Genomic DNA, 15,329 nt, shown 5'->3' on the forward strand with positions numbered 1-15,329 from the left:
TACAGACATACAGACGTACATTATATATTTGAGTTTTAAAGATAGCTCCCAGTATTGTTCGCAGCGTGGTTTGATAATAGTGGATGAATAAATTTGCTCACGTCTGCTGATATTATGAGGTTATTACGAAAATACCGCCCGACGCGAAGCAGAGGGCGATACGCGGTGCCAATGTCCGCGTGCATCCTTTGTGGTATTTTCGTGATCACCTTATTATATACATCTTACATTCCTGACTGGGGCACCAAATTGTCAGAGTCGTGACCATTTTCGTGAAATGCCAACAATTTCCTTCCGATTTTAGGGACTGGTCAGTTTCTTTCGGCTGGGGAGGTGGCGGTGGAATATTTTTTGCCGACGTCAAAAAGTGGCTGACCCCCCCCATTCCAAATTTCGACAACAGGGTGACCCCCTTGGCGCGCGACAAAGGTAAAACAAAAGGTGGACATAAATTATGTATATATATATATATATATATATATATATATATATATATATATATATATATATATATATATATATATATATATTATATTTTACATTTTACATATATATCTATATTTTAAATAGTCATTCTATGTTTAAATGAAATTGTTAACATGTCAGTTGTAAGATAGGAATTTCAAAGTGTCAATCTGAAAGTTTCAATACAGTACATTTTGAATAAGCTGTATTTTGAATGAGCTGTGAATGTATTTCACACTTTCTATGCTAGATGTCCTGAACTGTTGTACAGAGATCGATGTCAATCATAAATATCAAAGAGGAAAAAGCAGTGAATCAAAACTTTGATGGGTGTTAAGACTTGCCAACCATCTAATTAAATCTCCTGAGGAGCCATAGAGAGCTTTTTTAGCCAAATCTGATGTGTACAGTGTCTTTTCTTGTAACATTTTAACCATAAAAGCACAGCTAATAATGACAAAAACTGTCTTTTTAACTGTTATTTTTGTTCATAAAAAAGCATCTTTCTACAGAAAACCTGTGACACAAAGGAAAATAATTGCATCACTGAGAAGGAAAGATATCTTGTCATTTTTCTATCTCTAAAATAAGTCACTGTATCATATATATTGTGAAATATTTGTGCATGTTGCTTTCTCATACTGAATTCTCATAGAGAGAACAGAAAAGTATCAGGAATTTGTCATCCTTTTCATATGAAATGCAGATTTCATAATGTACACTTTCACTTTGTAAACATCAAGATATCTCTGATTTATTAAAGTATGGCGCCCGATGGGCGCGCCGAAAATATGAAACATCCTGATATCTCTGATATATATGCCTTGTATATTAAAGCATGCACCTGAAGGGCATGCTGAAAAATGTTTGATATATTAAAGTAATGAGCTTGAAGAGCACGCTGAAAAATATTGAAGACACAGATATCTCTGATGTGTATGCTTGATATGTGAAAGTTGGGCGTGCTGAAAAATATTACTGATTATTAAAGTTACGCGCCAGAAGGGAGCGCCGAAAAATGCAACTGAATGATGAAATTTGTGGCTGACACGATGCATTTTAGGCAATGATGAGCCTGTGTCAAAATTCAAAAACACACTGACCCCCCATTAGGTATTTCAAAAACATGGTGACCCCCCTATCACCAAAGTCAAAAACAGGGTGCCCCCCCCATGAATTCACCCCCCAGGCTGAAGAACTGACCAGTCCCTTATCGCGCCAGTGGGAACGCTATCTCACACGCGTTTCTGCAAAATTTGGAGCAGTGCACGACACACGTACGTATGTGCAGAGCGCGCGAGACATGTTCTGGCACTCGTCCAATGGGTCCCTTGAAACTGTTCGACAGTGGCTGAGCAGATACAGCCGCATTGGATGAGGCGCCTACACCCGTACGTGTTACGGAACGGGCGTTCCCTACGACTTTTTTAGCGCACACTTCATCCTATTTTTATCGATGCTAGATGTATAATGCTGTATATTTTCTGTTTATTCCATTTTGACGACAAATTTTGTCCTTATATACTGCTTTAAAGGTATACAGTCACCTGTAATCTAAATATGCCCATATATGGTCAAAGGGGCGTTCCTTGGTGTTCAAAATGACCATGTGAGGGCGATGTTTTTAAAAAGCGGCCACCCGCTTAAAATCTGTGATTGGTTAGATTTTCTCTTTCCATGATAACTGTGGAAAAATTGGAAAAGGTGACATTATACCTTTAAGGAAGAACATGTCAAAATAAGCAACAGAATAGACAGCAAATATACAACCAGATCAGTAAACGTATGCAAATTTATTCATCACACACACACACACACACACACACACACACACACACACATATATATATATATATATATATATATATATATATATATATATATATATATATATATATATATATATATATATATATATATAAGGTTGCTTGAGCATTGATTTTACAATTTCATCTCTACAACGTTGTTTCGTGATTCGCGAGACTCACTCATCAGGAGACTAGACCAGTCTAGTCTCCTGATGAGTAAGTCTCGCGACTCATGAAACAATGTTGTAGAGATGAAATTGTAAAATCAATTTTCCAGCAACCCTCATATATCTCGCTCTACTTTGCATTGAGCACTTTGTATCGGACAAGTCGAACTGCATACTTCGTGTATATATATATATATATATATATATATATATATATATATATATATATATATATATATATATATATATATATATATATATATATATATGTATATAGTCTCCTGATGAGGAAGTCTCGCGACTCACGAAACAATGTTGTAGAGATGAAATTGTAAAATCAATTTTCCAGCAACCCTTATATATCTCGCTCTACTTTTGCATTGAGCACTTGTATCGGACAAGTCGAACTGCATACTTCGTGTATATATATATATATATATATATATATATATATATATATATATATATATATATATATATATATATATATATATATATATTATATATATATATATATATGTGTGTGTGTTCTACATGTAAGCTTGGATGTCCCCATGAGAAATGAATTACAGTGCTCAATGCTAAGCAGAGCGTTATAAATGAACACATTACTTCAAGTACAAAGTTATGAAATATATTACTTAAGTTCCATGCATCCTGCAATCTTCAGATCGAAGTCTATTTTAGGATTGCAGGATGTATGAAACATATGAAACATGAAACATGTATGTAATAGATTTCATTACTTTGTACTTGAAGTAATCACTTTATATATATATATATATATATATATATATATATATATATATATATATATATATATATATATATATATATATATATATATATATATATATATATATATATATATATATATGTGTGTGTGTGTGTGTGTGTGTGTGTGTGTGTGTGTGTTTCTCAGTGTTTGGCAATGCTATTTTCTTTCCCCTAGCTATTTTGGGATTACAAAGTGTACAGAGAAATATTCTACTTGACAACCGACATTTGGTTGTATTTATGTAAACTGTTTATTTTGTTTCTCGCAACCTACGAAGACATGAATCACTGCATGAATTCATATCACTGATAATATTTGTGAACCGTGTATGTTACCGTATATGTGTCCATTTATATAGAAATAATGGGCGTCGCCTTGACCATTTAGTTTATCTATGGGCAATGGCGAAAGGAAAGGGAAAAAATGAACGGGTGAGGCTTGCCGATCCCGCTTATTTCGGCATTTCTCTCGCCCACGCCCATGAATAAACGTTAAATAGTCAGGGCAAGTCTCTTATTTCCATTATATTATCAACGAACCTAAAACATGTTTTGGAGATGTTTGGAAAAAGAGTCTATTACTCGGCCCATAAGTGCAGCATTTTATTTTGTGATCGATTTTGATCCTGTACAGTAATGAGAATTTACGTTTAGGCTGTAAAGTACCGATATTTATAATATATTCACATTCATGGGTATGTAAACAAACCATTACTGTGTATTTTGGTCAGTCACGTGGTTCAGCAATTAAAATTTGACGGACAGGTCGTGGTAATATAATGCTTGATACAGGGTGAGGATGGGCCGCGGTCACAAACGTTTGAAACCTAGCTCTTGCAGGGGGAAGTTTTAGCCTAGCGGTTTGCCTGTGATGGTTCTCTTGTGAAATATGTGTCATACGTTGTGAGTCTGAATCCGATCGAGAATGTATTGAATTGAGCTACCTTATATAGAATATTTGTCAAGACCATGATCCAAAATTAGTGTACTTATTTTTTATGTTTCCGGGATTTTAGCCCAAGAAAGTACAGTAAATGTATCTCCCCACGTCTCAATTCCTAGAGTGTTAAATAATTCACTGCTTACGATAGCTAAGTGTTGTCAAAATTATCGCAAAGTTTTGACCTTAACTAGGTCACAGGTTTTTTAACCTGTTATCTATATGGATACTTGGATATTAAAGAATTTCAATACCTAATACGTGCACTCAGTGTGTTACGTGTTCGAAAACATTCCTCGCCAATACGGCGCCATCAATGACTTTAAAGCAATACATTTTCCTCATGAACATCTGACGCTTTTATACGGATACGGCATTCCTCCTATATGTTGTCCACCATTGATAAATCCATAATTCAAAATGAAAATAATACGACAAGTTCAGTTGATATAATTATTTGCGATAATGACGAACATTACAACTATATGTTACAGGATGTTGTTTTTTGTTGTGATAGAGGAAGTTACCAGTTTAGAATTTACTCACTTCTCTAATTCCTGCAATGTCAAATGATTCTACTGGTACCTGGCCTACACAAAAACTGTGCTTTTTAACCCTACTGTGTACCCAAGGTCGACACTCAGTGAAGCTCTTATCAGTTCGGATACTTAGACACAGAGGAATTCTATAACCTGCATGAAATATGCAGTTTGTTGTCGATCTGTTCTCGAAGGTCAGAGGCCACGCATACGGGTAATCGTTGCTCATTTAAAAATCTATACACACTGACACACACTGACAAACACACACACACACACGCACCCATGCATATATATATATATATATATATATATATATATATATATATATATATATATATATATATATATATATATATATATAATATATATATATATATCTGTGTGTGTGTGTGTGTGTGTCGGGGGATGGATGTGATGCACGGTTGCTTTGAAGTACCAGTATTCTGAATGGTTCGTAGAACTTCGAAGAAGAAAGTACAAAAGTAGAAAGTTGCCCTAGTGCATTCTATCTTAAATTGATAGCTCCATCATAAAACCAAAGAAGACTAGCATAGTATGTGTTACTAGAAAACCATGTGAGAGAGAGAGAAAAAAAGAGACAGAGAGAGACAGAGAGACAGAGAGAGAGAGAGAGAGAGAGAGAGAGAGAGAGAGAGAGAGAGAGAGAGAGAGAGAGAGAGAGAGGGATAGAGGGATAGAGAGAGGGAGGGAGTGTGTGTGTTATTGTTGGAAAATTTCTACTAAACTTCTACGGGCGGTTTTCGTTCATTCGGAAACAAAAATTCGCGTACTTGTATCATATTATCTTTTGAATACGGAAAGCGAACCCAGTAGATCAACCGTCCTGGTAACATGTACATAAGAACAAAATCACTGTTTCTGCACAGGTTTGGATAATCGGCTATACATCCGCCGTCTGGTCATTAAACACTTGACAAAACTCAAACGACAGGGTTGCTCTCGACTTGATTTCGAGATTTAGTCATGGTCAAACCGCCAATTACAATGAATTCCGAATCAGAACTTGCATCTAATTTGTAACATTATTTCTTTTCGCATCAAAGTACTTCAGCTATCATTAGCCCCTTATCCAAATACTTGTTTGCTGTTGTCAACGCTAGTCGAGCATTGTCAACGGAACGAGTAACATAACTATAAGCATGCTAGTTGCTTATCCAACTGTCTTGTCTGCGTCTTCTTATAGTTCTCTTATTGTGCTAACCTTTTACATTACATTTGAGCGGTGTTTGCATTCTTTGCCAAGAAACAGTCGTTAACAGTGGACTGATGAGCTCAAGCTGATAAAATATCTGTTAAGTATGTCCGCAATCATTTTATTGCGATTTGATATGGTCGAGGTGTTGCACGATTGAAGCCAAACCTGCAACAAAAACTGCCAGTGACGTCAGCGCACATGCATACTCTGTTTCTGTTTTGTCAAAACTTTCTTATCACTTCCACCTTTTTTTCCTCGTTAACAGTGATTAAATGTTTGCCCAGGGTCCTTTCGAACAGCAATATCATGGAGTTCGTTTCCATGACCCAAAGTCCTTGGCACCTGATGACATAGCAACCTCGCTCGGAAAGTGCAGTTGAGATTTCCAATATATTTGTTTTGCAATTGACTATTGATGGTGTTATACTTTGAATGGGTCACCGGCCCATAAATTGGCGCGTCATAGAAAACGATCTAGATCCTCTAATAAATCTAAACACATTTCGCATTATTTGCACAACTAAATTTCGAGCGGATCATACTGCAGAAATTGCAAAATGGTGAAAAAAAATCATGGGAGGTTATTTAAATTGACTGACACATGATCCTTGTGTAAACAGTTAATATAAAATACAAATCAATTTTCGCCGATTTGTAGATTTTCATAAAATCTATACATATTACCAACTCCTTTGCTTGCATGTGAAAGCAAGAATTCATAGGTCAACTTTTGCGCAGCCCGTTTACCTGTTCTCAGCTTGAAAACATTTACGGTGTATATCTATCTATCTATCTATCTATCTATCTATCTATCTATCTATCTATCTATCTATCTATCTATCTATCTATCTATCTATCTATCTATCTATCTATCTATCTATCTATCTATCTATCTATCTATCTATCTATCTATCAATGTTGTATGGCGCAAAAAAATACAAAGTGAAACAATGCTCTGTGACGCTCAGAGTTACAATGAAAATACTTTCTGGAAGATGTCAGTTTTTAAGCGTCTTTTGAAAATGTTGACATAAGGAGAGGTTTTTTATGTCCAGGGGTAAAGCTTAATTCAAAAGGACGGGAGCTACTGCAGAGAAGGAGGGGCGAACGTTGGTAGTCAGATTCCATTGAGACATTTAGATGTGCGAAGAACACGTGATTATGCACAAGGTGTTATTAACTTCCTGAGATATCGTGGGACTTGTCAATTCAGGGCTTTGCAGGTAATCAGCAAAAGTTTTTTTACATACAATGCGATGATGTACTGGAAGCCAATGAAGTTGCACAATGATAGGTGTAATGTGGTCCGATTTCTTGGACTTTGTAATGGTTTCAGCTGCTATATGTGTCCTGTATTGCTTGTGTTCGTTAGCAAATTCAGGACAACAATAAAATACATGTCAAACACTGACAGTTGCTTTTGCGAACAACATACTTGGCATTTCACAATGCTCTAGGAAGTAGACCTAGACATACTCAGAAATGTGTTAGATTGTAGACCATTCACGTGCCGTCGTTTTTCTTATGTCTTAACGGTTTCCAGAATTTTCAAGACTATCTCAAGAGCGTAAGTAGATTACGTTAATTCCGTCCGGATGAGTGCGCATGCGTCAGTCTTCTTCCCAGCTGCCAGCAGGAAGTATGTCGTGGCTACCGAAGGTTGCCGTCGTTTGCGAAAGCATAATCCACAAAAGCGAAACATCAAGCACATATGGCCGGGAATGAGCTCGAGAGAAGAGTTGAAATTGTCAGAGTTACAATCCAACATAAAACTCCAGTTTCCGATGCGTTGAAGAGGTGTAAACAGGAAATGGTCTCAAGCGCGCACAGTAACTCAGAACGCTAAGCTTACTCACACTAAACTGAGCTTCGAACAAAAGCTGGTGATACATCTTGCGCACAACTGAGCGGCTGCTTATTTTAGCTTACGATATTTTTACCTCGTTTTCAGACGTCGCGTATTTAATAAAACTGTTTCCCGTACAAAACAAATAACGACCGAAATCCAAATAGTAGGTCTTTGTCTTTACATGTTTGCTAAATAAAGTCCAGCATTCAAAATTAATCGCCGCCGAAAACCAAAACGTACATTTGTGTCCGCTAACAAATGACGTGGACTCTATGCAAAGTATAGTCTGACATTCAAACTGACCCCCCCCTAATCAAACTAGGCCTACTGCGGAAATCAAAAAATTACGTCTTTTTCTGATAACATTTTACATGTTTGTCTGAACCTAATGAAGTCCGACATTCAAAATTGATCTCGCTCCGAACTAATTGCGACTGACGATACAAAAATTGTCAGATGATTTTTTTACGTCTGCAAATGCCCAGTGAAGTCCGGCAACCAAAACTGTTACCGCTACGTTACGCGTTACTGTTACGGTTTTAAAGCATACAATGAAGATTACGTTTCTGTACGTCACCACAAGTTTTCTGTCATTCTTTTTTTGTGAAAATGGTTGCAACGTCTTTCTTTTTTCGACAGTTGGGCGAGCAACATTCCTCTCAGTAGAAATTAGAAATGTGTCAACAGTTCGAACTTTTATAGCGAGAAAATTGCGCCGGTGTCTGCTCTGCCCGGTTTGGAAACGTTAGCTTATTGTTTTGTAAATTCTATGCGGGTACAGAGGGAACGTCATGCGGGTAACGTACGTACAGTTTTGCTTTAATACATGCCTTGATGTGAGTGCAAATCAATCATCTAATTCAAGAAGCGAGGTGGGAAGTTGTATGCAAATTAGAACAAGTGTAGCGAAGTGTAGCGAAGCGAAATTAACACTACACTTGAAAGCGTAATGTGTTAGGAGTGTTGGTTTATATTGTATAAAGCATTCTGTAAAATTTGTACATCGAGTTTCTTTGATGTATTGTCAAATAAAGCCAAGAATGCGTACTTGATTGCTTGTCATGGAAGGATATGCCTGTGTAAAGCGGCCCTATTGTCACAAACGCCCGCGCGCCCGGCCACCCCCAGGTCTGGGTCACTCCGGTGACCGGAGGCTGTACGAGGAATCCCCAAGTCACTTCAATGCGCGGCCACGCGATCGCGTATGAGTTGTGTTTGTTACATCGTACTGCAGCCAAGTCTCACCATTGTAGGGGAGCAGCTGATGATCACGTATTTTCGTCGACTGGCGAAGTCCTCTCTTCCACGTAAGTATCAGCATGGAGGTACTACCTCCATGGTATCAGTATGCTGCCGCTTTAGCTCTGCGTGGCACTGCTGGTGTGGCAGTGTGTGTATTACAAACTACCCACTCAACAGAACGCCTGTGTTACAGACAAGCTGCAGTACAGTAGCTCGCGCTCGAGGTATTTGGGTCGGAGGGCAAAACGTGACCTCGAGCCACTGTGCAGTTACACACACTGCCACACCATCGAGCTACTGTACTGCAGCTTGTCTGTAACAGTGTAACACAGGCGTTCTGTTGAGTGGGTAGTTTGTAAAAGTGTAGTTTATGCTACGTTCGGACGTTCTGTTCTGTAGCCTTTTCTTCAAATGGTGATAAGGCTACGGAGGAGAACGTCGGAACGTAGCAGAAATTTCACCTTTACAAACTATCCACTTAACAGAACGTCTGTGGTCTGTAAGCCTCAACACGTATAGCATCTCAGGGAAAAATAGCGCTGTTCACGGTTACAGGTCTGTTACTAAATATAGCTGTACGCGCGCGACGTCGGACACGCAGCTTGAAATGCGGACAAATTTTTTCAATGTTGCATGCGTGGCTGTTTTTGCAGCTTGTACTCTGAGTCGTGAATATGTTTTTAGTATTAACTGTTACACTAGCAGTCGCCCACTGAGATGTATTTACGTCGTTTTTCCATGCGTAATTTTCAAAAGCGTAATGTAAAAATGCGGACAAATATTAGTGATTGATTATGATCTTTGTACAATTGACTATTTACATTCTTGCTGAAAAGTTTCGATGTTAGCATTATTATTCATATTCACGGACATAAAAACAAACCATGATTACTGTGTATTTGTGGCATGGTAATACATAATGAATGAGTGTATGATTTACTAATCTTTTGACACATATATCCATGATTATAAAGTTGAGTATCCATTGTACAGACCAGTGAGAAATAGGACTATCTGCAAGATTCTAATTGTATTCATTGACATTTGTCTACAGCTGTTAGTATACCTCATGTAACCTGGTCGTAAAGCCTAAGAGGTATATGTATGTGGAACGTAGAAGAAACAAGAATCAAAAGATTGACAACTGATCTTTTACAAATCCTTCATCAGGTAAGATTTGTTTAAATTTTTAGTCATTTTTTTTTATTTTTGGCTACTATAGACTATAGTCTATAGAAGCTATTGGGATGGGTATCCGTCTGGTGTCCGTCGTCAGTCTGTATGTATGTATGTATGTATGTATGTATGTATGTATATATGTATGTATGTATGTATGTATGTATGTATGTATGTATGTATGTATGTATGTATGTATGTATGTATGTATGTATGTATGTATGTATGTATGTATGTATGTATGTATGTATGTATGTATGTGTATGTATGTATGTATGTATGTATGTATGTATGTATGTATGTATGTATGTATGTATGTATGTATGTATGTATGTATGTATGTATGTATGTATGTATGTATGTATGTATGTATGTAGTATGTATGTATGTATGTATGTATGTATGTATGTATGTATGTATGTATGTATGTATGTATGTATGTATGTATGTCCGTTTGTGAGGCGTCCGTCCACTCAAATATCTTGAGAACCGCAGTACTTACTGATTTGATATTTGTTGTGTAGATGAAAAATACGATTTTGAGAAACTTTTTTTTTAATTTTTTGATATTGTTGAAAATAGGCAAATTAATGCCAAAAAAAGGTGTTTTTGGTAAAAAATCTTCTTCTTTATAACCGCTGGTCAGACAGCTTTGTTATTTGCTATACAGGTCCCTAGGGGTAACCCAACTTAGATTTGGTCAAATTGTGATGAAATATGCAAATCTGTATTTTTAAGGAATTTTTTTGTCATTTTTGGTCAAAATTTGACTTAATTGTATGTAATTCTTGTACTGTATAAACCCTATCAATTCACCCAGAAAAAAATAATTAATATGATTTTAAATAATTGAATTAATTAGGAAATCATCAAAGCCAAAATAATTTTAGTGTAGAATTATCAGAAAGGTCAACTTTTTTTGACAGTTCATAGTGAAATGCTTACCATCTTGGAGGATTAAAACATGTAAAGGCAACTTTCCTGAATCCCAACTTTGACATATTCTGAACCGTCATTTATTGTGCCCTGTATGTTATCTAAAAGAAATTGCTCAAAATAGTCAATAGAGATAGAGATAGAGATAGAGAAAGTTCTAATTTCCATTTATGGTTGACTTGGTAAGGATAAAATAAAATTACTTTTTGAGGAAAAAAATAGAGTGGTCAATTAAAAGAGTGGTCAAAGTGATAGGGTTTTTATGGTAAAGCTGGGCTGTATAAAGATTCATCATGTGCTATTTATAGCAATTATGCAATCTGTGTAAACAGTGCAATGAAAGTGTAACATGATTCCTTATAATGCTTTTGATGACCTTGAACTTCTTAAGTTTCAAACCTTTGTCTCTTCAGTGTGCTTTCTCTGAGTATGTACAGTCTCAACTTTTTAAACAGAACTCACAATCATGTTAATCAAAGATATCCACCTTCTTCATCAATACATGTGTCACAAAAGGTTATTCTCTACATAACTCAACAGAGCTCTGTCAACTGTTGAGTTGCTTGTTCTTTCGAAACCGCTGGTCAGACAGCTTTAATATTTAGTTTACTTGTCCGTAGGATGACCTTAGTGAGTTGGCGCTCTATCGACAACCAGAGAATGACTTACTATCAGAGGATGGCGAGTTGTCTGCCAGAAAACTGATTGTATTACAAATATTTATGTCAGTGTAAATTACATAAACTAATGAGAAATTAACGTGAGTGCAGAAAGCCAAACTGTTTGACGCAACAACATTATCTTGCCGTACTAAAAGTTTATCATCTGTCTTTTACGACTGAATGCCACTTAAGCTACACAAATGTAGATATTGTTTCGATGGCAAGGTAACTGGTCGTGATATTGAAGTCATCGCGGGGCAACCCTCGATTTACTTGGCAGGATTCCAAAACAACCCCACGTCAAAAATATTGCAGCCTGCAATCTCATTACAGCTGCTACAGTGTTTGTTGTTAAATCTTTTAAATCGCTATTAAGTTTGTACTTCGTGACAAAGTAAATGAAATATCTCACCATATTCTACATGTTCTAAATATTGCTCAATGGAAGCAATATTAGCTGTGCTTATATAATAATGAAAAAAATTGTAAGAACACTATATTGAGACTGCATTCTTTAAAGGTAATTTGAAATCATGCAAGGCAAGCTCTGTGTAAAGGTCGCTATTTGAGAGCAACGCAAAACAAAGTACGGCCAAGCCAACGTTCTTATCGCTCGGAGTTAGGTTCGCATGAAACTCTACTCAAACAGTCAATTCGACCCTGAATAATGGGCCGATCGCACGACAAGTAAGGAAAGATTATTGTTTGATGATGCGACCCAGAGCTTTATCAAGTGGACCAACTACACTGTGTTTTAGAGACAACATGTTTGTAAAAATACATTTTATTTGAAACGATTAAGACATTCTCAGTATTCAGTTGCTTTGTCAACATTTCACACCTGCTTTATTTGAATGTTTTACCTTGACTTGGGAATAGTGTATGATACTTTTGATTGGCCGCAAAGTTTCAATGTAACTTAATGAGGCAGAGAAGTTTGCACTTAGCCGATGTAAATTTCTTATTCTTTATCCAAAGCAAAACGGTACTTAACTAGTACCCATTTGTATTCTTCAACATATGACTACTCTATCTAATCGTCGTCGACATAATGTCACGCATTACACCATTTATCTGGTATTTAATCAGTCCAAGTACGTACCATCTTGCGTCGTATTGTTTACAGCAGGTTTATATTTAATTTCGTAAATGATTCATCTATTGATTCTGTTATCATCTGTCAACAGTGTGGAAAGGTAATCATGTCATTTGTAGATACAAGATAAGACAGAATTCCAACGTATACCAGGGAAAATTTAAAACAACATATATTTTTTGCTTTTCCTCCAGCGAATTGAAAAATCATATGTGGTAATGGTCGTTTATAAATTGCGAAATTCACTTAAAGTGTAAAAGACGCAATTCGGTTAAAGTGTAAAAGATGTGAAAATTAAAATAACGACCATGACAACGGGTCACAGATTTGTAGTAGATTGCCAACAGTGTTAATGTGTGCGGCGGTGGATGTTATACTTTATATCTAACAGATAAGAATGGCACAATGATGATCGTCCGCACTCAAGGTGCGTGTGTCCTTGCAGTTACAAAACTTGGGCTTCACATTTCGTCACAAGTTACAATAATGACAGTTTTACTGAAAGTAAATGTAGTCTCCATCTATGTAGGGTTTACAGAAGAAAAAAAAGCGCAGTTCGGCGAAAAGCTAAGAAAATTGCACAAATGTTATTGATGGAAAGATAAGATTCCTTGACTGGATGCCACAATGCTAACATCATGCGATCACGTGTCCATAATCATGTACAGGGTTTATCAATGTACATTGCTAATATCACTACACGTTTTTTTTTATTTAGAGCGTATCAGCAATTTTAGGTGACCACAGATCAGCCATACATAGATGATGTCTTGGTATGCTCATCGAGTTGTGTCTGTGAAATCGGTTACCCTTCGCATGGATGATTCATTCTCAGTGTCAACTAACTGGTCAAGGATACCTTGATGCATTTATTTATTAACATCTATTGCTGTAACTAGTATATAGAGGGCCGTTCATTAAAAATATACCGTCAGTGAACCTTATACATTATTGACTTTCGTAACTACCCAGTTCGTTAAAAACAATTCCTGTGCATTTGTCAGAAGTAATAAAGAGAGATGCATTGAAACATATTGTTTATATCAATAGTCAAGGGCGAGCGCAATCAATGATATGATAACGAGCCGATCACTTTAATTTCGTTTTCCTCTCGCCTTTGACTCTTTTTGTAATACAAGCTTTAAAAGTAAATCAATAAAATTACGGAAGCGTATTCGTGCCATTTTTGTAAGAAAGAAAAAAAATTAACAATCTCGTAATACGAGATTTTGATTCTTGTGATTACGAGTCTTGATTCTCGTTATTACGAGATTTTAATGCTCGTAATTACGAGTTTTTATTATAGTAATTACGAGTTTTAATTCTCGTAATTGAATCTCGCAATTACGAGTTTATGATTCTCATAACCATAAGCCTTGATTCTCTTAGTTATGAGAATTAATCCACTGTCTTTTTCTATAGTTTGAGCGCTTTAATGTTAGAACTTGGTTTTCATTAAACAAGAATATGACGTTTTCGATTTAGTGTTATCTTGATTTATAAGGTGTATTAAGCAATTATAATACAGTCGTAGATGATAAAGGAACTTTTGATTATTGTAAGGCTGCAATTGCAGATATTCAGTATGTAATCCAGCAAATCAAAAGTCACGTCAAGCATGCATGGCGTGTAGATTTGTCTAATCTTTTTGGAGTGAAATATCGATAGTAAGCTTATGACATTATTATGCAAATATTCCACGTCTATTTACACCTTCACTAGGGTCTGACAACCTACAAACACGCTTTTTACGTCAGGATATTATTCTTCTACTATAAATACCTACCGATGTGATGTTAATGTGTTTTACATCAGCATATTGGCAGTTATCCTCTCTGTTGGGTTTGCTCTAGATATTATGATAAACAACTAATATCTTTTGACACCCCTTGGTATGTTAAAACGACATATCCAAAACAGCAGTGAATGAGGAAGTCCGACAGATTTCCAAACTTCCAAATTATTATCATTTGCTATATTTGCTCACAAAGATTTACACAAATTAAGTTTTCATTTAGACAGATAGAGTGAAGAATGTTTTACAATATGAGGAAGCATTGCTTCCTCCCAACGTAAAAGAACAGTACACAAAGATTGTTTATTATCTAGATGAATGACCGAACTGAGAACAACTTCTTGCAAAATCTATAACCTAAGCAAAGGTTGAAAATTGCAAATAAAATCGAAAAGATGATTATTTATCACAGGTTATATCTCAAAGTGCGATCAGTTGTTATAACACAGTGATAATTACATTTTCACATGATTCAATAAATAATGACATTATATAATCATCATTATGCACACATTCTGGCGCTTTTAATTCTCGTGATTACGAGTTTTAATTATCGTAATCACGTGTCTGATACTGACCGTTTGATCTTGGAAGGTTGAGTTGCTTTTACGTGCAGCCAACGCATGCCGGTGTGGTGACAGACAGTTCACTATGCTAT

Source organism: Ptychodera flava, chromosome 3 (genome assembly GCF_041260155.1).
Source record: "Ptychodera flava strain L36383 chromosome 3, AS_Pfla_20210202, whole genome shotgun sequence".
Lineage (NCBI taxonomy): Eukaryota > Metazoa > Hemichordata > Enteropneusta > Ptychoderidae > Ptychodera > Ptychodera flava.